Source organism: Lathamus discolor, unplaced genomic scaffold (genome assembly GCF_037157495.1).
Source record: "Lathamus discolor isolate bLatDis1 unplaced genomic scaffold, bLatDis1.hap1 Scaffold_78, whole genome shotgun sequence".
NCBI lineage: Eukaryota > Metazoa > Chordata > Aves > Psittaciformes > Psittacidae > Lathamus > Lathamus discolor.
The window spans coordinates 346,596-370,776 of record NW_027069390.1 but is presented as its reverse complement, the minus strand read 5'-3'; the positions used below and the strand labels follow the sequence as shown (position 1 = coordinate 370,776).

General features: G+C 47.4%; 2 long non-coding RNA genes across 3 annotated transcripts; one reads left to right on the top strand and one right to left on the bottom strand.

Moving 5' to 3' along the window:
* Nucleotides 1-15,946: 15,946 nt before the first annotated feature.
* LOC136006894 (uncharacterized) lies at nt 15,947-21,297 on the bottom strand. The gene is made up of 3 exons (XR_010609311.1): nt 21,223-21,297; nt 18,094-18,246; nt 15,947-17,372 (listed from the first exon to the last, which is right to left on the bottom strand). It is a non-coding gene; the product is annotated as an uncharacterized LOC136006894 (long non-coding RNA).
* LOC136006892 (uncharacterized) lies at nt 21,239-23,861 on the top strand. 2 transcript variants are annotated; one of them, XR_010609308.1, is made up of 4 exons: nt 21,239-21,258; nt 21,731-21,824; nt 22,329-22,514; nt 22,588-23,861. It is a non-coding gene; the product is annotated as an uncharacterized LOC136006892 (long non-coding RNA). The 2 variants fall into 2 exon arrangements; XR_010609307.1 differs by lacking the exon at nt 21,239-21,258 and adding an exon at nt 21,374-21,424.
* The last annotated feature ends 320 nt before the right edge of the window (nt 23,862-24,181 follow it).

Sequence of the window (24,181 nt, the reverse complement as noted above, 5' to 3'; positions counted from 1 at the left end):
CCCACAAGTGAAGCTCCAGACCCACAAATGCCCCCCAACTGACCCGCAAGTGACTCTCCGGACCCAGAACTGCCCCCCAAGTGACGCCCAATTGAAGCCCCACACCACAACTGTCCCCTAAGTGAACCCCAAGCGAAGCCCAAGTTAATCCCAGACCCAGAACTGCCTGCCTATTCTACTATGCTAAAGTTATGCTACTGTTCTAACTGACTAACGTGTAGAGAGAAAGGAACGTTTGGCTGATGGGGGAAGGAACATCATGGGACTGATAAGAGCTAAGGAGACAGTAAATAAGAGCAAGGATGCCAGCCTTCAAGACAGCAGAGTGGAGCCCAGCGTGGAGCAGTTGGTATTTCCTTGCTTCTGCTCTGCTCCAGTCTCGCTCCACTGCTGTTAGTTTAAGGTTCCACCACAGTGACCACAGGGACGCGCTGGGGACACGGCGACGTGGTGAACATAATGACATGGTGGGTCATATGGGAAACATGGGGACACAGATATCACAATGACCATGGGGACCCGGGGACCACAGGGGTGGCTGATTGTGGAACACCCCATGTTCAGCTTTGTAAGGCCATGGAATCCCATGGAACCCTTCAGCGGAGGCACTGGGAGACAACAGCTGCCCCACGGAAAGCAAGCTACCGGTGGAGGAGGGAAGAGCAGATCCTCTGGTGGTTCCCGTCTCGGTATCTGGGTGCCTGGCCAGGCAGCGGGGCTGCTGTGACACACTGGGAGTGACATCACCTACCATGGACTATGACATCAGTGCTCCCACCGCTTATATTGCATGCAGCGAGTGCCCACGGCAGTCACTCTGGGGAGATGACAGAGAACTTCCCAGGGCAGCACCTGCAGCATCATGGGGCAGCACCCAAGAGGAGGGAACTTCAGCATTTGCAGCGCCAGCTTCACCCAGGTGCATCAATCCAGCACGATGGTCCAAGGGTTCGTGGGGAGCTTCCAACCTCTGCCTGGGAGTCCCCGTTCCAGTGCTCTGCATTTGAAGAGGGGCACAAGAAGCCGGGAGGAAGCAGACAGGACACCTGACCCAAACTAGCCAAAGGGGTATTCCATCCCACAGCATATCATGTCCAGTACAGAAACTACAGGGAGTCACTCTCAAGGGATATCATTGGGTCAGGCACGGTATGGCTCTGTGGGTACTGCGCATTGGTCATCACTGCTGGTTAGCAGTTTCCTTTCCCCTGTCTAGTTCTATACTCTGTCCCTTTTAAACCACAACAGTTCTACAGGAGAAAAGTTTGCTGTGCAGCTCTTAAGAGTGATTTTCGTGATAGAAGATATTACCTTTTCTGTTGTTGCTCCAGGTTTGGTTTTTCACTTCTTTTCATGACTTAGTTCTTGCTTTTTTGAAGAGCTCTGGCTGGTGGGTGAGTGATTTCTCTCTTTATAATTGCTGTGTGTTTCCGACGCGCGCCTTGCTCCTTCAGGTACTGATTGCCAGGTTTTCCATGTGGGTCCTTCTCTCCGTGTGTGTCCCGTGCACGCCCCGGGTCCGTCGCGTTCCCGTCAGCAGCCTGGCTGGGGTGCGGAGCGTCTGATGCTCCCCAGTTCCCTGTTGCCGTAGTTGTGGTCGCTGCCGTTTCCCTGCCACGGGCAGATTCTCAGTCTACAGCTGAGGGTTTCTTTTCCTCACGGCTATCTTGTCTGGGGCTGGGGCGGGGGGGGGAAGCTTGCCCCGGCGGTCTGCGCTGTCGGGTCTGGTCGTTGGACAGCATGATGAGTTGGTGGGATTTGTGCTCACAGTTAATAGTGCACAGTGTAGGGAGCGCAGGAATCTGTTTTGTTTTCCATGAGGACTGAAATAGAAGGAAGCACTTGATGGAATGGAGCCATACATTTATTGCGGGGTTGCGGGATGAAGGATGCTGCGAGAGTGTGAGGTGGAGGGGAGCACAGCGCGGCTGCTGCTGGTCGTGGAGGTTCGTCTCCCACTGAGACTGCCTGGGGCTCTAGCAGCAGGGTCAGAGGCTGGTTCCCCACGCGGCGACTCCTGCAGTACCCCTGGGTGCCCAGTGGCCATGGGCACGGTGCTGCTGCCCTGACAAAGCCGTGGCGGTCTCTGTGGATTTGCCCATTGTGACCGGGTCCCCACGGTGAGCGTGGGCTATTTAAGGAGCGAGAGCCCTGCAGTAACCAGTGCAGGGGAGACCCCTCCCTCGGGAGGCTGCATCTCCCGTGGCTGCCCTGTTCTGCTGGTTTCTACTTGGTTTCTGACATTGCTCATGTGGATCTTTGACATCATGTAGTGCTTCCCACGCTGCTGGTGCTGCTTCCGCTACCTCTGTCAGGGGAATCTCCTCTGACTGAGACATCGTCTTTATAATGGTACATTTTCACCTTTGGAGGAAGTGAGACCTCGTGTGGGTTTGTGGTATTCATGGAAGGGAGCAGAGTCCCCTCCAGCCCCAGGGCTGCAATCCCAGGAGGAGATGTATCAACTGACCAGGCTGAGTCCTGTCCTTCAGCAGGGGTAAAGGAGATCCCATCTTGTCCTTCCCTGGCTGACCTGTCTGATGATGGGACAAGAAACACGCTGCCCGAAGAAGGGGTTGTGTCACTGTCACTGGAGTTATATAAAAGACAAGTTCTAAGGGACATGGTTAAATTGTTGACGTGCCAGTGTTCCGTTAATGGTGGACTCAATGTTCTTAAGGGTCTTTTCCAACCTAAGCGATGCCATGATTCTACAAAATCTTGTTGTTCAGACCAAACTCTGTCTCATCAGAAAAATGACACTGCAGGAAGGCAGTGTGTCTGCCAGTCGAGGGAGGGAACATCAGTGCTTGCTTCAGGCTGTTTCCCATGGGGTTCCCCTGGAGCCCCAATGAGCCCAAGGATGCTCTGAGGAAGTTGGTGACTGGCTGTGTTTCAGCAGTTATACACTGCCTGCTTTCCTCTGCAAAGGGCTCCCAGTGTAGGTCATGACAGGCCACGTCTGTCTTCGCTGCTTTACATTTGTTTTCTTGTTTCAATTTGAGATGATGTCTGTTTTTTTTCCACTTGTGATGTTGCTGTCTTCAAAGGCATGTCAGTTTTCATCCCCTGCTCCTCCAGTATCTGCCCACCTTGTCTGACACACAGATTTAGTGTCAGTGGGGTTCTGTCACTGTGTTTGAGCTGGGGGTGTTCAGCCTGGAGAAGAGGAGGCTCCAGGGAGGCCTTACTATGCCGATACCTAAACAGGGCGTACAAGAAATCTAGAGATGGGTTTTTTACAAGAGCCTGTAGAGACAGGACAAGGGGGATGGCTTTAACCTGCCAGATGGGAGACTGAGATGAGATCTCAGGAGGAAGCCCTTCTCTGTAAGGGTGCTGAGGTGCTGGCACAGGGTGCCCAGAGAAGCTGTGGCTGCCCCATCCCTGGCAGTGCTCAAGGCCAGGTCGGACACAGGGGCTTGGAGCAAGCTGCTCCAGTGGAAGGTGTCCCTGTCTGTGGCAGGAGTTAGAGCTTGATGAGCTTTAATGTCCCTTCCTCCCCTGTACATAAATATTTAGTGCCTCTACAACCGAAGTGTTACAGGGAGGTCAGGTTTTGGTAAAAGCTACTGGTGTGCTGAATGCACAGTGGGTTAGTGTGATTCTGAAAAGGGATTAGAGGTCAGCTGAATCAGCGAATCCTGGTGTCACATAGTGTGTGCTTCCTTCGTGTCACTGGTGGATTTCTTGGAAGAACCAATCCCAGCTATTTCTGGAGTCCCCAGCTGTGCGGTTCCTAGAACGGCACTGCAGGTACAGCTGAAAATTCCCTGCCTGTTTCGCTTGGTACATAGTTGAGTTGCTTTGGAGATAAACCTGACTCTACAGATCTAACACCAAAAAGAACTGTTCACCTTCATGTGCAGTAGACACACACATCACTTGCTGTGTCATGTGCACTTGCCAGTTACTGAGGAAACTCTCCACGGGCTGGGAAAGGAAAGAGCACAGGAGGGATTTCTTAGTTAATTGTTCTTCCTGGTAAAACCTGGTGGGCTTTAACATCTTGTTCCATATTTTCAATGGTAATTGGAATGTATTTTAGTTCTTAAAAATAATATTTCATTTTCTACTGCCCTTTGTTCTTAGAGAAACAGCAACAACGGTCTCCCTCAATCCATCCTTCTCACAGAGTGGTGTGGTCACCTCTTGTCTCTGTGCCTCCAAACAGAGTAGTGCTGAATTCCAGTTATAAATTGAGGGAAAAGGCTGGCTGGTTTACTCAGTTGTAAAGAGTTTTTAAAATATGTTTAAGTGCCATGATCTATGCGAGGAGGTTTCTGCAATAACGTAACTTGGTCAGCAATGTAGAGCAGAAAGTTTAACAGCAAGCAGAATTGAATAGAAATGAGTGAAATTATGATAGGATGTAAAATTTGACTTGGTTCCAGTTGCTGTTGGTGGCCATCCAGACAGGGTATCCCACAGGGATGTTGTCATTGTCAGCATGTGGACGTGTTAGGGACAGGTTAATGGCTGGAGTCGATGTTCTCAAGGGTCTTTTCAAAAGAAATGTTTCTGTGATTCTAAGTTGATTTTTAGCCTTACCTCTGTCTCTCATCAGAGAAATGACACTGCAGGAAGGTTGTGTGTCTGCCAGCTGAGGGAGGGAACATCAGTGCTTGCTGCAGGCTGTTTCACTTTTGGGTTGTTTTTTCCTCCCCTGTCTCAGGAGACTCATCCCCCTGGGACTGCATCTTTGCTGACTCTCGTCACCCTGTCACTGGCATTTGGGGCCCTGGTTGGTGGGACCCACAAGGCATGTTCGGAAAATTCTCTTCCCCCTAGCTACTAGATCCACCAGTCTGTAAAGTATTAATAGGTCTTTTATTTATATATGTGTCTCTATATATTTAGATGTACACTGTAATGTGATGAGGTCGTAGATTTTTCCTGGAAGCTTCAGCCCAGCCCTAGAACTAGGACTTTTCTTGAGGGCATCTTAAAGCTGTCTGTGAAGGAGAGGGCGTATTGCAGCACAGTAGAAATAATGGCAGAATCCCACCCCTCTCCAGCATGTCTTTGAAACCCTCTCACTGTCCCACACACCATTAATCAGTGTCTCTTGCAGGAGTGGCTCCAGGGACATCTGCATCAATAGACAAGAGCAGGACTGCAGCAGAAGTAGCATGAGCGCCTGGCAGTTTGACTAGGACTAGTAATTGGTAGTAAGGGTGCTAATGCTTGGTCCAAGTGTGTGGTACGTGATTGTTTGAAGGGTGTGAGACCCCTGTGTAAAACCACATTTGGGGTTCCCCAGTGTGTCTGGGACAACCTTTTAATTCTCTGCTTTGCATCCCAGCCTCTGGGCGCAGTGGGCACAGGCCACTTGTGGCAGTTTGTCAAGGCAGATGGGACACTGCCGACTGCCTGAGCCAGCGTCTCTGTAGAACCTGTGCCCCAGTGATCCGCACTGCAGGCTGGGGGTGAGTTCACCTGCGGATAGTGTGCTATCAGAGCAATAGGCTCTCCATAGCTATGCTGTGCTGTGCTGAGCTATCCTATGGCGTACTGTGCTATTCCATTTTAATCTCTGCACTGACCATTAATCAAAATAATGATGAGCCTGTTATTTGCCTGAAATGTCAGATGTTTTTTTCAGATCTATAATCATTTCTAAGGACACAAAATGGTTCCAAGTAGAAACAGGATTTAATTTCATTGATTTCATTTAATATTAAGAAAATATGACTGACATTGAGGGTAGTGAGACAGTGGTAGACTTTTGCCCAGAGAAGCTGTGGCTGCCCCATCTGCGGCAGTGCACAAGGCCAGGTTGGACACAAGGGCTTGGAGCAAACTGCTCTAGTGGAAGGTGTCCCTGCATGTGGCAGGGGCTGGAGCTGGATGAGCAGCCCAGTCTGCGATTCCAGGATTCTCTGCTGTGCGAATGTCGGTCACTCCCCACTTCTTGTAGGTAGCCGTGACGCCCTGTTCCATTGCCCAGGTTGAGCTGTGACCCCTCGCATGCTCCACCTCTGGACCAAAGGCACAGAGGAAGAGCAGCCTGTGAGGGACCTCCCTGAGCCAGCTGGGCAGAGGCCGGTCCTCCCGCAGAGATTGCCGGAGCATCCCTGGGTGCCCAGTGGCCATGGGCATGATGCTGCCGCCATCACAAAGCCGTGGTGGTAGCTGTGGATTTGCCCATTGTGACGGGGCCCCACAATGAGCGTGGCCAACTTAATTAGTGAGAGACCTGCAGTAACCAGTGCAGAGGAGCCCCCTTCCCTCGGGAAGCTGCATCTCCCATGGCTGCCCTGCACATCCCGGTACGTGTTCTTTGAGTTTGCAATGCTGTTTTCCCGTTGGCTTGAAACACATTTTTGGTGTGTGCTGTGAAAGGAGGAGAAGCTGTCAGGAGATGCGCTGGTGCCATCGCAGCTGTAGGAGCAGGAGATGGGTGAGGAGGAGGCACTGGGCTTGTTCATGTGCTTGGAGCTCACCTCTGCGTGCAGAGGTGCTGGGGGCAAAGTAGGAGACTTCTGTGTGCAGGAGCTGCTTGTGCCAGAGGTGCTGAGAAGGTGGCAGGGCAGGAGAACTTGTATCTCCCTGTCAGAGCCTGTGGGAGTGCAAGGGCCACCCCAGCTCCCAGGAAACCCCCTTAGTTTCACCCCCCCCCGGGCAGAGGGATGATCTCATCGCCAGCATCCTCACTGGTAAGGTTTAGGGAGAACCCCCCAGCTGCACCCCCAAAACCTGTCAGGTCCCCCAGTTCTCCCCTCCCCAATGATCTCTGGGGTGGTCTCTGGTGGCTGTAGCCCCTTTTTGAGGGCTCCATTGGTCCTCCATATTACTCTGCCCCCTGCAGAGCTTGGGCACGTTCCCATGAACCTCCAAATACCCCCAAACCTCCAGTTCTCTTCTGAACCCCAAATCCCCCCCTCCCCTTTTTATTGCCATGGGCCAACAGGGACACTGAAGAGTCAGGGTACCCTGGGACAAATGTAACCCCTGGTTTTAGGACACTGGGTGTTCCCCAGATACCTGCACCACCCTGGGGAGCTTTGGGGATCCCACCCAATGGCCAAATCCCCTCTGAGTCCCCAAACTCTTCTCCTCAACACATCTCCACCCTGAGGGAAAGTTGCTCAACCAAGAGCGACTCAGGGTGCCCTGGGACACAGGTACCCCTTGTTTTCGGCACATGGTAGCTCCCCCAATATAATGTTCAGTTCAGCGGTGGCCTGTTCCTAAAGGGAAAGGATGGTATTGGTTATGTGGAGAAAATGTTTCTTAGACTCTACCCCGCAACTGGAAGGTGACATGCACCTTAGGTGCTCTGACACCCAATCTTACTATTATTGACATGTATCCTTCTGGGACCTGGATTAGAAGTTTTGCTAAACAGATTAAGCGAGGGTTTAACCCTATTGCTGAGTGAAACACCGCATTTCATAGTTTTGTAAGACGGCTAATTCCATTTTTGGGAGTAAGTGAATGTCCTGGTTTGAGCAGCAGCAGTCAGTTTTCTCCTTCTTAGGAGCTAGTACAGTGCTGTGTTTTGATCTTTTGGCCTGGGAACAGTGCTGATAACGTGGATGTTTTCAGTTGCTGCTCGAATGTTTGGTCTGGCCAAGGACTTTGTGAGCCTCATGCTCTGCCAGGGAGGAGGGGAGGCTGGGAGGAAGCAGAGACAGGACACCTGACCCAAACTGACCAAAGAGGTATTCCATACCACAGCACGTCATGCCCAGGGATGTAACTTGGAGTGACCCGGAAGGGTTGGGACTGGAGGGTTGGAGAAGGTATCGGTCGGTGCTTGGCTGGGGGGAGTTATTGGTCGGCTGGTGTTGAGGTGTTGTATTCTTTCCTCTTGTTATTTCCTTTAGCACTATTATTATTGGTGGTAGCAGTAGTGATTTGTGTTATACCTTAGTTACTAAACTGTTCTTATCTCAACCCGTGGGAGTTGCATTCTTTTTGATTCTCCTCTCCGTCCCTCCAGGAGCAGGGGGAGGGCAAGAAGGGGGGGAGTGAGTAAAAGAGGTTTGTGGTTGGGTTTAAACCACGACAGTTCTTTTTGGCGCCCAACGTGGGGCACGAAGGGTTGAGATAACGTCGGAGATGATCAGATTAATAGTCGTCACAGTGCTGATTTATTGGCTCTCAAAGTTGTTTCTCTTGCTCTCAGCGCTTCAGAATGTAGTACATTATATAGAGCCGGTATTCCCTGTGTTAGTGTTTATCAAGTGTGGGGCTTGGGCTAAGGTTTTTGTTTCACTGTACTTTATGGCAATGGCTTGTAATACGGTTGGGCTCCAGCAGCAGGGAGAGATGGACGTGGCCGTGGACTTGTACCCGGCCGTCCCGCTGCTCTTCACCGCCCTGGCTCTTGTCCTCGCCTCCGTCTTCGTGAGGCTGCGGGTAGCCGAGGGGGAGCGGCCCCGGGAGCCGGCGGCGGCCGAAGCGGCCCGGGAGAGCGGCGCCGGGGACCAGGCGGCGGCGGGAGCGCGGCCCGAGCCCGGGAGGAAGGCGGCTGCTGAGCAGCGGGAGGAGGCGGCCGAGGAGCCGAGCCCCGCGGAGGAGCCGAGCCCCGCGGAGGAGCCGAGCCCAGCGGAGGAGCCGAGCCTCGTGGCGGCCGAGAGCGTCCCTCGGCAGCCGCCCGCAGAGCCGCAGGAGGATGCAGGAGCCCCGGCAGCATTTCCCAGCACGGCAGAGGAGGAAGAGCTGCACCCAGGGAAAGAGAAGCTGGTGGTGGGAGAGCCGGCAGGCACAGCAGCTGCACCAGCCCCAGGGACAAGTACAGCAGCATCACTGGAGAGTTCTGAAGGGTTTGAATGGCCTGTGGGTACCCTTGGGACCTGCCTGCTGATTGTGATGGGGATCAGCATGCTGGCACATACACAGAGCATGTTCAACCCACGGCCATTTTGTCTGATCTCAGAAGTTAAGCAGAGTCAGGTTTGCTTCTTGTCTGGGGTTAGACAACAATATGGGAGGACCAAGAGATCTTCCCCAAGGCTGAACAGCCGTGAGTGGCAGGGTGTGTGGGACAGTATGAGCGAGTACCTGGTCCACTGGGCCCCTCCAGTGCTTTGGAAGCATTGGAGATGGAAGGCAGCTGTATGGAGTCCCCAGCAACAAGCTGCAGAAACTGCTGAAGGGGACAGTGAATTATTTCGAGCCTGGTCGGCCATGACACTTCAGGCCATCAGGGCAGAGATGCGACATAGAGATGGACTCATGATCGAGGGGTGGACTTAGCAATGGACACTATTGCCCAGGTTATTCATGAGTGTGAACACTGCACACAGACTCTCCTGCTCTAAGAGACTGTAACAAGAGATGGAGCCTGACATCATGGACCAGATGGACTCAGCAGCTTTATAGGTCCATGCACTAAGAAATGATCTTTTTCTCTGTGTATATGTAGATGTATATATATATGTAAGAGTGATGGCATATTGAAGATGTGGGATCTGAGCATGACGTGAATGGTATGGAATAAGGGGTGGATAATGTCCTGGTTTGAGCAGCAGCAGTCAGTTTTCTCCTTCTTAGGAGCTAGTACAGTGCTGTGTTTTGATCTTTTGGCCTGGGAACAGTGCTGATAACGTGGATGTTTTCAGTTGCTGCTCGAATGTTTGGTCTGGCCAAGGACTTTGTGAACCTCATGCTCTGCCAGGGAGGAGGGGAGGCTGGGAGGATGCAGAGACAGGACACCTGACCCAAACTGACCAAAGAGGTATTCCATACCACAGCACGTCATGCCCAGGGATGTAACTTGGAGTGACCCGGAAGGGTTGGGACTGGAGGGTTGGAGAAGGTATCGGTCGGTGCTTGGCTGGGGGGAGTGGGGTGAGTTATTGGTCGGCTGGTGTTGAGGTGTTGTATTCTTTCCTCTTGTTATTTCCTTTAGCACTATTATTATTGGTGGTAGCAGTAGTGATTTGTGTTATACCTTAGTTACTAAACTGTTCTTATCTCAACCCGTGGGAGTTGCATTCTTTTTGATTCTCCTCTCCGTCCCTCCAGGAGCAGGGGGAGGGCAAGAAGGGGGGGAGTGAGTAAAAGAGGTTTGTGGTTGGGTTTAAACCACGACAGTGAATTAAAGAAGGCAATCGTAAATACCTCAGCAACCATAGAGAAAATTGAAAGTAAAAACATAGATGTAATCCAAGTGGAAGAAAAAGAGATAGTGATGTTATGAAACTAAATGGCTCTAGATATGATACTGGCTTCACAAGGAGGGGCTTGTTCCATAATCAATGAAAGTTGCTGTTCCTATATAGATCAAATTAGAACTTATTGTTTCAAAGCATTCATTAGAGTTTCAATGCAGAAATTAGCGTTTAAAAGCAGAACTTAGCGTTCCAATGCAGAACTTAGCGTTTCAATGAAGAACTTAGGGTTTCAAAGGAGAACTTTTTGTTTCAATGCAGACCTTAGCGTTTCAATGTAGAACTTTATAGTTCCAAAGCACAACTTTGATTTTAAAAGCAGAACTAAGTGTTTCAAGGCAGAAATTAGCGTTTCAATGCCAAACTTAGCCTTTCAATGTTGTACTTACTGTTTCAGTGCAGAACTTAGCGTTTCAAATTAGAACTTATTATTTCAATGCAGACATTAGCTTTTCAATGCAGAACTTAGTGTTTCAAAGGAGAACTTGTTTCAACGCAGACCTTAACCTTTCAATGTAGAACTTTAGCGTTTCAATGCACAACTTTGAGTTTCAATGCAGAACTTAGCGTTTCAATGCAGAATGTATCATTTCAAAGCAGAACTTAGTGTTTCAATGTAGAGCTTAGCATTTCAAGTGAGAACTTAGGGTTTCAATGAGAACTTATTGTTTCAATGCAGATATTAGAGTTTCAATGCAGGACTTAGCGTTTCAAAATAGAACTTATTCTTTCAATGCAGACCTTAGCATTTCAATGTAGAAATTTATTATTTCAATGCAAAAGTTTGAGTTTCAAAGCAGAATTAAGCATTTCAATGCAGAACTAAGCCTTGCAATGCAGAACTTACTGTTTCAGTGCATAACTTAGTGTTTCGAATTAGAACTTATTGTTTCAATGCAGACATTAGCGTTTCAATGAAGAACTTAGCATTTCAAAGGAGAACTTACTTATTTTTTCAATGCAGACCTTAGTGTTTCAATGTAGAACTTTAGCATTTGAATGCACAAGTTTTAGTTTCAATGCAGAACTTAGCGATTCAATGCAGAACTTAGCGCTTCAATGCAGAACTTAGCGATTCAATGCAGAACTTAGCGATTCAATGCAGAGCTTAGCTTTTCAATGCAGACATTAGCGTTTCAATGGAGAACATAGCTTTTCAGAGGAGAACTTATTCTTTCAATGCAGAACTTAGCATTTCAATGAAGAACTCTGATCATTCAAAGCAGAAATTTCCGTTTTAATGCAGAATTTACCATTTCAATGCAGAACTTATCGTTTCGGTTTAGAACTTATTGTTTCAATGCAGACATTAGCGTTTCAATGCACAACTTTAGCGTTTCAATGCACAACTTTGAGTTTCAATGCAGATCCTTACCGTTTCTAAGGAGAACGTCGCGTTTCAAAGCAGAACTTATTATTTCAATGCAGAACTTGTTTCAACGCAGACCTTAGTTTTTTAATCTGCAACTTTCACATCTTAATGCATACATTAGCATTTCAATGCAGAACTTACCGTTTCAATGCAGAATGTATCGTTTCAAAGCAGAACTTAGCGCTTAAATGCAGAACTTACCATTTCAACACAGAACTTTTTGTTTCAATGCAGACCTTAGTGTTTCAATGCAGACCTTAGTGTTTCAAGGCATAACTTAGCCTTTCAATGCAGAAATTAACGTTTCAATGCAGAACTTACAGTTTCAATGCAGAAATTAGTGTTTCAATGGAGAACTCAGCGTTTCAAAGGCGAATTTAGTGTTTCAAAGCAGATCTTAGCGTTTCTATGCAGAACTTAACCTTTCAAATAAGAACTTATTGTTTCAATTTAGACATTAACGTTTCAATGCAGACATTAACGTTTCAATGCAGAACTTAGCGTTTCAATGCTGAACTTAGCGTTTCAATGCAGAATGGACGGTTTCAAAGCAGAGCTTAGTGTTTCAAAGCAGAACTAAGCGTTTCAAATTTGAACTTTTTTTTTCAATTCAGACATTAGCGTTTCAATACAGAACTCAGTGTTTCAATGCAGAACTTAGCTTTTCAAAGCAGGAGTTAATGTTTCAAAGCAGAGCTTAGCGTTTCAATGCAGAAATTAGCTTTCAATGCAGAATGTACCGTTTCAAAGTAGAATTTAGCGTTTCAATGCAGAAATTAGCTTTCAATGTGGAACTAAATGTTTTAATGCAGAACTGACCGTTTCAATGCAGAACTTAGCACTCCAAAGCAGAACTTAGCGTTTCAATGGAGAATGTACCATTTCAAAGCAGAACGAAGTGTTTCAAAGGAGAACGAAGTGTTTCAAAGCAGAACTTAGAGTTTCAATGGAGAAATTAGCGTTTCAATGCAGAATGTACTGTTTCAGAGCAGAAATCAGTGTTTCAAAGCAGAACTTAGCCTTTCAAATTAGAACTTATTGTTGCAATGCAGAAATTATAGATTTAATACAGAACTTCGTGTTTCAATGCAGACCTTAGCGTTTCAATGCAGAATGTACCACTTCAATGCAGAAAGTAGCGTTTCAATGCTGAACTTAGCGTTTCAATGCAGAATGGACGGTTTCAAAGCAGAGCTTAGTGTTTCAAAGCAGAACTAAGCGTTTCAAATTTGAACTTTTTTTTTCAATTCAGACATTAGCGTTTCAATACAGAACTCAGTGTTTCAATGCAGAACTTAGCTTTTCAAAGCAGGAGTTAATGTTTCAAAGCAGAGCTTAGCGTTTCAATGCAGAAATTAGCTTTCAATGCAGAATGTACCGTTTCAAAGTAGAATTTAGCGTTTCAATGCAGAAATTAGCTTTCAATGTGGAACTAAATGTTTTAATGCAGAACTGACCGTTTCAATGCAGAACTTAGCACTCCAAAGCAGAACTTAGCGTTTCAATGGAGAATGTACCATTTCAAAGCAGAACGAAGTGTTTCAAAGGAGAACGAAGTGTTTCAAAGCAGAACTTAGAGTTTCAATGGAGAAATTAGCGTTTCAATGCAGAATGTACTGTTTCAGAGCAGAAATCAGTGTTTCAAAGCAGAACTTAGCCTTTCAAATTAGAACTTATTGTTGCAATGCAGAAATTATAGATTTAATACAGAACTTCGTGTTTCAATGCAGACCTTAGCGTTTCAATGCAGAATGTACCACTTCAATGCAGAAAGTAGCGTTTCAATGCTGAACTTAACTTTTCAATGCAGAACTTATCGTTTTAATTGAGAACTTAGTGTTTCAATGCGTACCTTAGCCTTTCAATGCAGATCTTTACCCTTTCAAAGCAGAACGTAGCGTTTCAAAGCAGAAATAAGCGTTTCAATACAGAACCTACCGTTTCAATTCTGAACTTCGCGTTTCAGTGCATACCTTAACTTTCCAAAGCAGATCTTTACCTTTTCAATGCACAACTAAGCGTTTCAAAGCATAACTACACGCTTCAATGCAGAAATTAGCGTTTCAATGCAGACCTTAGTGTTTCAATCTAGAACTTTCACATTTCAATGCACAGCTTTGAGTTTCAATGCAGAACTTACTGTTTCTATGCAGAACCTAGAGTTTCAATGCAGAATGTACCGTTTCAAAGCAGAGCTTAGTGTTTCAAAGCAGAACTTAGCGTTTCAACACAGAACTTAGCTTTTCAAATTAGAACTTATTGTTTCAATCCCGACATTAGCGTTTCAATACAGATCTTGGTTTTTCAATGCAGAATGTGCTGTTTCAATGCAGAACTTATCGTTTCAATGCAGAACTTACTGTTTCAATGGAGAACTTAGTGTTTCAATGCATACCGTACCCTTTCAATGCAGATCTTTACCGTTTCAAAGCAGAACATAGTGTTTCAAAGCAGAACATAGTGTTTCAAAGCAGAAATAAGCTTTTCAATGCTGACCTTACCCTTTCAATGCAGATCTTTACCGTTTCAATGCACAACTAAGCGTTTCAAAGCAGAACTACACGTTTCAATGCAGAACTTAACGTTTCAATGCATACCGTACCCTTTCAATACAGATCTTTACCGTTTCAAAGCAGAATGTAGTGTTTCTAAGCAGAACGAAGTGTTTCATACAGAACTTACCGTTTCAATGCAGAAATTAACGTTTCAATGCAGATCCTAGCATTTCAATGCAGACCTTAGCGTTTCAATGCAGACCTTAGAGTTTCAAACTACAACTTTCACATTTCAATGCAGAGCTTTGAGTTTCAATACAGTACTTACCGTTTCAATGCAGAATGTACCCTTTCAAAGCAGAACTTAGCGTTTCAACGCAGAAATTAGCGTTTCAATGCAGAAATTAGCTTTCAATTCAGAACTTACCGTTTCAATGCAGAACTTAGCTTTTTAAATTAGAACTTACTGTTCAATGCAGAACTTAGCTTTTCAAAGGAGAACTTATTGTTTCAATGCAGACCTTAGTGTTTCAATGTAGATCTTCAACTTTTCAATGCACAAGTTTGAGTTTCAAAGCAGAAGTAAGAGTTTCAATGCAGAACTTAGCGTTTCAACGCAGAAATTACCATTTCAAGACAGAACTTTTTTCAATGCAGAATTCAATCTAGAATTTTCACATATCAATGCACATTTCAATGAAGAATTTAGCCTTTCAATGCAGATTGTACTGATTCGAGGCAGAGCTTAGCGTTTAAATGCAGAACAGAGCGTTTCAAGTTAGAACTTATTGTTTCAATTCTGACATTAGCGTATCAATACTGACCTTCAATACAGTTTTTCAATGCATAATGTCAGCGCCTTTGTCACTTTCCAGAATACATTGCCAGAGCCCAGCAGAGCACTGGAGCCTTCCACTATGCCCGGCGCTGGATTGGCCTTTCCTAGAGACCACCAGCACTCCTTCTGCCTTCCGCAATACCCGGTGGGCTTGTGTGGGCCCTGCCAGAGCCAGGCAGGTCCACTTGTGCTGAGCTCCCAGTGACAGAACCAGCAGCTGCACTGCCCAGGGGCTGCTCCTGCCCTGACACCTTCTCAGCACCTCTGGCACCAGCAGCTCCTGCACGCACAAGGCTGCTGCTTTGCCTCCAGCACCTCTGCATGCAGAGGTGAGCTCCAAGCACATGAACAAGCCCAATGCCGCCTCCTCACCCATCCACTGCTCCTACAGCTGCGATGGCACCAGCCAACACTGGAACAGGATTGCAAAGTCAAAGAACATGTACCTGGATGCGCAGGGCAGCCATGGGAGATGCAGCCTCCCGAGGGAGGGGTCTCCCCTGCACTGGTTACTGCAGGGCTCTCGCTCCTTAATTTGCCCACGCTCACCGTGTGGTCTCCGTAACAATGGGCAAATCCACAGGGACCGCCACGGCTTTGTGATGGCAGCATCATCCTGCCCATGGCCACTGGGCACCCAGGGGTGCTGCAGGAGTCACCGCGTGGGGAACCAGCCTCTGCCCCCTGCTGCCAGAGACTCAGTCAGTCTCAGTGGGAGACAAACCTCCAGGACCCGCAGCAGCCGCGCTGTGCTCCCCTGCACCTCGCACTCTCGCAGCATCCTTCATCCCGCAACCCCACAATAAAGGTATGGCTCCATTCCATCAAGTGCTTCCTTCTATTTCAGTCCGCATGGAAAACAACTTCAGTCATTGCAAGAAGTGCACAACAAGGTTCTTGTTCTGGAGGTGCAGTAAAGTCAGTGAGGGCCCCAGCTGAGGAGTGTGCCTGGCGATGTCTCCCCGTCTTTCTCAGCATGGAGTTATCCATGAATTTGCCAGGAAAATTCTGAGTAATTTTTCTTCAGTCTAAAATGATTTGATGTGAAAATTCTCAAAATGCATCTTAACTCTGTATCCTGACTGTGCTGCTGTGCTCTGTTCCCATTGCTTCAGGTACAGAAAGGCAACTGCCTTTGCTTCAGAATTGCGACTGAAAGTGGAGAAAGCAGTAGGCAAACGAGCACTGCATTTCAGTTTGGAGTTCAGGTCTGCTTGCATCTGAAGTAGCTGTGGCTTGCTAGGTTTTCATTAGAGCTGCATCCCTGGTTTCTCTCCCAGTGGATTTTAGCTTTCTATTGCAACTGTAATCCAAAGTGCACTGGATCAGCTTGGCACCTGTCCTATTTGCCACCAGCTCTTTGTGATCAATATTGCCTTAAAAAGTGTTTTTCTTGTCTCGGATCAGGATTTCTAGTGTGATTTTCAAGCACTTGGTGGGGTTGGGCACTAAGCTGTGAGAGTGCATCTTTCCGAGATGTTACTTCATGGGATTTCTGACCATCACTGTGAGCAGTTTTCACTGAGAAGTGACCTTAGAGAGCTCTGTATTTATCCGCCACTGTACAAAATAGCTGTGTGAATAGGCTCTCCTCTTGTTTGCCTGCTTTCAGCTTGCCCACTGCCTTGAGTGTCCTGTTTCTGGGCAGACCTGGCTCCTGACCTGCCAGCTCCTGACTGCTCAGAGGTTTTATCCTGCCTCCTCCCTGGCTCCCCATGCTGGCTGCCATGGGCTATGCTTGAGGAAAAACACTGCTGTAAGTGAGCTGTCTGGAATGAGGAAGAACACATGAGGGAAGAGAGGCTTAAATGGTAAAGCTGATTCTGGTCATCTTGTTTGTGGAAAAAGGAAGTACAAATACATTGCTGGAAGTGGCCCGTTCCATCTCTCCAGTGTGTTGGCAATGATGCCGAGAGCATCCTTTCTCAACGTGACACAAAGAGCTGCCGCTGGTCCCAGCATCTGCATCAGTAGGCAGCTCTGAAGGGGCCCTGCAGCAGTGTGGGGGCTGCCTCTGGTTCTTTTTTATAATGGACGACCATATCCCTTTCATTATTTTATAGACAGAGAAGCTGTATAATGATTAGTATTTTTTTCTGGTGTATCTGCTGTTATGGTTCTTACATCTGATAGTAAATATCATGCCTAATGAAAAAGAGTCTTTGAAACAGATGGTCCACTTGTCTTGCACAGGCACGCTCTACTTGCGCTGTTGAACATGCATCCCCAGCTCTCCCAGTCGTTACTCTTAATCCAACATAAAGTCCAGGAGTTCTTCCTCTCCAGAATTGGGCAGTCTCCTGTTTCCAGGTTGTCCCAGTGCTCTGTGGAAAGGCTCCTGGCTGTGTGTTTTCTGTGCAGGGGTCCAGCAGACTCCGTGCTTCATCACGGAGTCGTGTCCTGCACTGAGGTGACTCTTAGTTCCTGTTGTAGCTCAAGCACAGGCCCTCGCTAATGGCTGCAGTCGCTGTGAGTGCTGGGTTTCGTACATAGGTTTTTTTTGCAGGGGATTGTCTCTTCTGTGAAACACTTGTGTGGGATTTCTATAGTTAAAAAAAATACACAATTGCTTTGTTTTCCCCCTCTGCTTGCCTGTGATGAGCAGGAAGGAGAAGAACACCTGGCAGGGACAGGTAAAGAAGAGAAAGGGGAAGAAACAGACCCAGAAAAGCAGTATGGAAGATGCCAGTGAAGAGCAGGGAGAAGAGAAGCAGCAGTCTCCAGCAGGTCAGGTAAGAAAGTGCCCCTCCCAGAGCAGAGTCCCAAAATAATGAAGAAGGCGAGAAGTTGGAGTCTCGGGTGAGCATCCTGCTGAGGATTGGATTTTGGTGTCTGAGAAGTCGAAAGGCGAGAAACAGTCTCTAGGTTCAGGCAGGCCTCGGTCAGACACAGCAGTGAAGCAGCTATTTATTTTAACATTTGTGCAAAAATGGGTGTCTTGGCAAGCAGGCACACACAGCAAAGGCCAAACTTAGATTTGTATTTTCTATCCAATCCACAAATTCCCTCGTTTCCTCACTGCTTGGAGACTCCAAGGTTTATAGCCTATCCGACATATATTATTTATGTGCTAACTGTCCCGCCTCTGGTTACATCTCCCCTTACTTGATTTCATAGGCCCCTTCCTCTTATTTCTATATTTCCCTCCTTTTAGGGTTCAGTTTCAGATTTTTTGCTTGAATTCTCCAGTGAGTGAGAAGGATTTGAAGTGTGGGGGAAAGGGCAAAGTGCAGGGATGGAAGTCAAGAAAAAGCCATCTCTTACATTGTGCATGGTGCAGGTGGAAACGACTTGGAGAAGAACTGCTTCAAAGTGGAGAAAAGAAGTTTAAAAGTTCAATATAAACCTCTTCTCATTCAGTACCATGGTTGTGGCTAGTCGGTAGAATACACAAGTTGCCATGTGCAGACCTAATAACTGAAAAATGGGAAAGTTGCCAAGTGAGAGGTCAGGAAACTTTTTAATTCCCAAAGCGAGAGTTTGTTTCTGTTCATAGAGCAAATGGAATCCATTAGATTCAGTCACAACTTGTGTGTCTCTGTCCCACCCCCAGTTAATCCCGTGAATTTCAATACCATTGAAAAGTTGTCGTCACTCAGATTTGTCTACATAGTTGACTCGTCTTTCTCCTTTTGATAGCCATCATGTTTTAAGCCCGTATTTTGGATACAAGCCAGATACACATGCCCTGAAGGTAAAAAGTGAACTGGTTTGCTTTCTTCCTGATTCGTCCATCTCGTAGTTCACTTTAGTTTGGTTTATGTTTTGGTATTTCATTAGGAACTTTAGAAATCAATACTCTTCAGTGGTGATCAACAGAGATTAAATGGTACATTAGAAGTGATACATATTCAGGCTGGTCTGCTTCAACTAGTAACTGTATACACTTAGGTAACATGCCAAAAGATGATGTATATGTTTGCAGCTTGGGTGCACGGCGACCCCAGGAGAGTGATTTATCCAACAGGCAGCTAGTCGTAGTTTAAACCAATCCACAGAGCCCGTCTACTCACCCCCCCCCCGACCCTCCCCATTCCCGGAGGGATGGGGAGGAGAATCAGGAAAATGTAACTCCCACAGGTTGAGATAAGAACAGCCCAGTAACTAAGGTATAACGCAAATCACTACTGCTACCACCAATGATAATATTGATAAGAGAAAATAACAAGAGAATACGATACCACCGCCGAACGAGTTCGACCCCCCGAAGAGAGAGTGTGCCCTTCTGAGTAACTCCCAGTTACCTCCCTGGGCATGACGTGCTGTGGTATGGAATACCTCCCTGGCCAGTCTGGATCAGGTGTCCCATCTCCGCTTCCTTCTTGCCCTGCCTCGTCCCCAGCAGAGCATGAGACTCACAAAGTCCTTGGCCAGAATAAACACTACTTAACAACAACTGAAAATCGGTGTTATCAGCTCTCTGCCCAGGCTGGAAGTCAAAACACAGAGCTTGCACCAGTTACTAAGAAGGAGCAAAACGGCTCCTGGTAAACCCAGGACACAGCTACGGGCAGCTCTGCAGTCAGAAAGATACCCCCAGTGAGTGAGTGCATTTGAATCCAACATCTCTGGTGCCTGCTGTCCAGCAGCAGAGTGAGTAGAGCATGGGTTAGGGTTCAGTGCCTCAGCCACATTCTCATCTCCAAAGTCTGAACCCCAGAGTCTAAGCCATAGATTGTCAGCAACAATCTCGGCACCAGAGTCTCAGCTTCAGAGTATCAGCCAGTAGGGTAAGCATTAGGGTTAGGAGTGCCTTACATCTAATACATCTATTAACCCATGTTGTGTTAGGGTTAGGGTTTGGGTTAGGGCTGCCTTACATCTATTATATCTATTAACCCGTGTTAGGTTAGGGATAGGGCTCCCTTACATCCATTACATCTATAAACCCATGTTGGGTTAGGGTTAGGGATAGCGATAGGTGTTAGAATCAGGATTTTAGTTAGGTTTAGGGTATGGGGTTACTGTTAAGGTTAGGGGTTAGGGATAGTGTTAGGGTTGAGATCGGGTGGTGGAGTCACGCTTGTGGTTCTGGCCAACCCTATGTGGCCAGAGTTAGGGTTAGGCTTAGGTTTAGTGTTAGGGGTTAGGATTAGCGTTAGGGTTACGGTTACAGTTAGGGATTAGGATTAGGGTTAGGTTTAGGGTTACACTTAGGATTAGTGTTAGGGGTTAGGGTTAGGTGTTAGGGTTAGGGCTATGGTTAGGGTTGGTGTTAAGAGTTACGGCTAATATTAGGGTAGAGGTTAGGGTTAGCTGTTATGGTTAGGGTTGACCCCAGGTTGCAGAATCACATTCGTGGTGGTGGCTAATCCAAAGTGGGCAGAAATAGGGGTAGTGTTAGGGTTACGGTTAGGGTTAAGGTGAGTGGGAGGGTTAATGTTAGGTTTAGCGTGTGGGTGAGGGTGTGGGTTATGGTTTGGGGTAGGGTGAGGCTTACGGTTAGCTTTAGCATGAGGGTTTGGGTTAGGTTTCAGGTTTGGGTTAGGTTACTGTGTGGTTTGCTGTTAGGTTTAGATGTATTATTTGGGCTAGGGGTTAGTTTTAGGGTTAGGATTAGGGCTAATGGATGGAGTTAGGGTTAGGATTAGTGGTTAAGGTCAGAGTTATGGCTATGGTTAGGGTTAGATTATTGTTGAGTGTTCGCGTTAGGAGTCAGGGTTAGGGGGTTAGGGTTTAGGGTTAAGGTTTGGGCTAGGGTTTAGGGCTCCATTACATATATTCGGGTTAGAGTTAGGGATTATGGTTCAGAGTCTCAGCCAGTCTCATCCCCAAAGTCTGAATCTGAGAGTCTTAGCAATGGTCTTAGGAACAGTCTCAGCACAAGAGTCTCAGCTGCAGTGCATCAGTCAGTCTCATCTCAGAGTATAAGTCCTGGAGTCTTAGCCACAGTCTGAGCCGCAGAGTCTAAGCTGCAGTCTATTCCCCTAATTCTGTATCCCAGAGTCTTAGCCACAGAATCTCAGCTGCAGGCTCATCCCCAAAGTCTGAATACCAGAGTCTTAGCTAAAGAGTCTCAGCCACAGTCTGAATTCCAGTCTTCTCCACAGTCTCAGTCCCAGAGTGTGAATTGCATAGTTTTAGCCATGGAGTGTCAGCAACAGTCTCAGCCACAGAGCCTGAGTCCAACAGTATCAGCTCCAAAATCTGAGGCCCAGAGTCTCAAGTCACAATCACCCACAGAGTTTCAGCCACAGTTTCAGCCATAGTCTTAGCCACAGAGTCTGACTCCTAGATTCTCAGCCCCTAAGTATCAGTCCCCGAGCCTCAACCCCAAAGTCTGAATCTCCGAGTCCCACCCATCTGAGCCAGAGAAAAAGCTACAGAAAATCAAAGTCAAGGAGCACCCGTGGAGGAAACGGTGAGAAGTTACAGAACAGGCAGGACACTCACCAAACAACCAGGGAGCAGCCACAGAACCAGAGCCAGGTAATACAAAGACCCAGCTGTGGCTTATCAGGGTGCTTTTATCCCAGGTGGTGGTTTGCTACTCACCTGCCCCAGCCCATTGAGGGAGGAGCTGTGGGTGGGGCTTGTGGTATATGAGGCACAGCCTTTCCTCAGGGTGCTCATTTGTGGTTCAGCTTTCATCTGGGTAAGTTCTCTGGTGTTAGCTCTGGTTTTCTGGCCTTAGAGCTTTGTGGTTTGTTTCAGGTGGGTTTTTTGGGGGTGGGTTTGAAATGGTCTTGTTTCAGTAAAGACCTTCAGGTCATGTTAGGGCTTACTAGTGTATGCATTAGTAAGTACCTTTATGTAGAGGTTTTTTTAGGTGTTATATTTATAAGCAGTGGTGGTGAGGCAAGAAGAACCCCACAGCTGCTCTCAGGGGGAGGAGTCAAGGCAAAGGTAATTTTGCTTGATGTCCTGGTTAACTGTGTATCGTTCCCGTTCTCTTTTGCAGATGAAGGAAAGGTATATGGCTAGAGAAGGAATGTACTGGTGAGCCAAAAAGGGTTTGTCTCAAGTGTGGCTTTGGACCTCTGCCATTGTAAAAAGTGAGTTAAAAGAAGGGGTCCGGAGAGGGGCAGGAAGGAGTCGTAAGGTCGGTGGGGGAGTGAGCCTGTTAAAGAGGCGGTGTCTTTGGGTAGGTAAAGGGAGCAGGTTATTATTCAGTTTGAGCTTTTATCGCTTTGTAAGTCTAAAGCACAGCTGGGGGTTGTGCCGCAGAGTCTCAAGTTCAGTAGTCTCTCGGGACATAGCTCCAGGTTGTTTTTACAGCTCTGTTCTTTCAATGTATATTTTCCCAGAGCTGACTCTGTCCAGCCATCTTGACAGTTAAAGTGAGAGGCCATTAACCGGCTGAAGCAGCAGCTCAGTGCAAAATAGTTTTTAGTATTTAAGCATTTTTTTATTTGCATTTTTCTGGCGATTTGCAGGCAGGACAGAGCAGGTGGAAACGTCAAAGGGTGACGTAACTCAGCTGCGGGAGGGCTTAGCATGGAGAAGGCCGACATTTCAAGCACTGTGTCGGCACACATCCGTTTCTATTTATTTTTCAGGTTTTACATCGGAATCGGGAGAGGTGAAGCCGCACAGTTAGAGGGGATGTACGAAGCTAAGAGGATTTTACACCAGGCTGGCGATTGACACCATAGCCCAATACGATGGAGGGGTTCATGGTCTTTCCTGCAGCTGCTGTGCAGTCGCCTTTGGAGTCGGATGAGTACTTGCAGGGAGTCGGGGAGGTAAAGAGAATGACTGCAGGGTCAGTCTGGACTGCAGGACCAGAGCGACAGTCACTCGTCTCTACTCTCTTAGGTCTTGCAAGGGAGGGGATCCCCGGAGCACCTTTTGGAAACTTTTTCGGGACCGTGACATGGGAGCTCCAAACCATGAAGCTCGCTTGAGACCCACGCCACTATGGAACCTGAATAGATAGACTCCTTTTTGGAGCTGGAGGGCAGGAGATGAGGTCAGGATGGCAGGAAAGGGCTTGAAAGGTAGCACGGAGGAGAGGGAAAGGGAGGGTGTTTCATCACAACAATTACAGTTTCAGAGTCGGGTTCACAGCCGGACCGTCACAGCAGTTTCGGCGGTTGGTGTTGGAATCGCACAGTTACGTCAGACTTTGTTCTGGGGCTCTGCGGGAGCCTCACTGTCTCTGTCCAATCGACCCACTGGCGATCGAGACAGACGGAGCATTCCATCTTGGGAGTGGTCTTCCACGAGAGACTTTGTCTTTTTGGTGTCACAGAGTCTATGGTGTTCTCTTTGCATGTGTGTGTATATGTGTTTGCTTAGGAAATGTTGTGACCATGGCATGTAGTTGTGGGAGGTGGCAGGGAGCTGGAGGGCGATGCATTCGGTGTAAGCTTAGTGCTTTACTTGTGTGTGGGGAGTGTGTTGTAGACTGAAAGAGTTCTTTTTGGATTTTTAGGGAAAAAAAAAAAAACAAACCAGCCGGGGGAGGGGTTTTTTCCTCCCCCGGCTGGGTTTTTTTTCTTGGGTCCCGGCCGGTCAGAGAGGCGATGTTCATCGCCTATGTTCAGGCGCAGGCCGGTGCGGGACGGGATTTTCTCAGGCAGGGCATTTTCAGTGTTCTTAGGAACATAGTTCCTGAGGAGTTCTGAAGTCAGGTTGGGGCTGTTGTCATTCATTAGGGACGAAATTCTGAGTGTTGGTGTGGCAGTCTAAACTAAATGCAAGGTCGATGTTAATGGGATTGGTTGTAGAATGGTAGTGTGGGTTTTAGAGTGTTGCTATTAGTATTAGAAAGCTGGTGTCAGTATGAGAATTTTGGTGTCGGTATTAGAATGCGGTCTTAGTCTCAGAAGGCCGGTCTTAGTCTTAGAATGGAGAAATTAGTCTCAAAAGGTGAACTTAGAGTACCAGTGTTAGTCTCAGAATGGTGAACATAGTCTTGAATGCTGGTTTACTCTCAGCATGGTGAACTTAGTCTCTGAATGGTGAAGTTACTTTCCTAATGCTGGTCTTAGTCTCTGAAAGGGGAACTTAGTTTCAGAGTCCTGAACATAGTGTCTGAGTGGAGAACCGTCTCTCAGAAAGATGGTCTTGGTTTCTGAATAGAAAAATTACTTTCTGAATGATGGTCTTAGTGAATAGAGAAGCTAGTGTTTCAAAGGAGAACTCTGACTGGACAACATAGTCTGAATGGAGAACTTAATGTTTCAATGGAGAAGTTGGTTTTTTGAGTGGAGAACTTGCCCTTGGACTGGAGATCTTAGGGCTCCACTGCAGATCTTGAGGCTGCAGGGTGGGGCCTCCTCGGGGCTGCAGTGCTGGGCATCCTTAGAGCTGCAGTGCAGGGCCTACTTAGGGCTGCCTTGCCCGCCTTTCTTAGGGCTGCCTTGCCCGCCTTTCTTAGGGCTGCCTTGCCCGCCTTTCTTAGGGC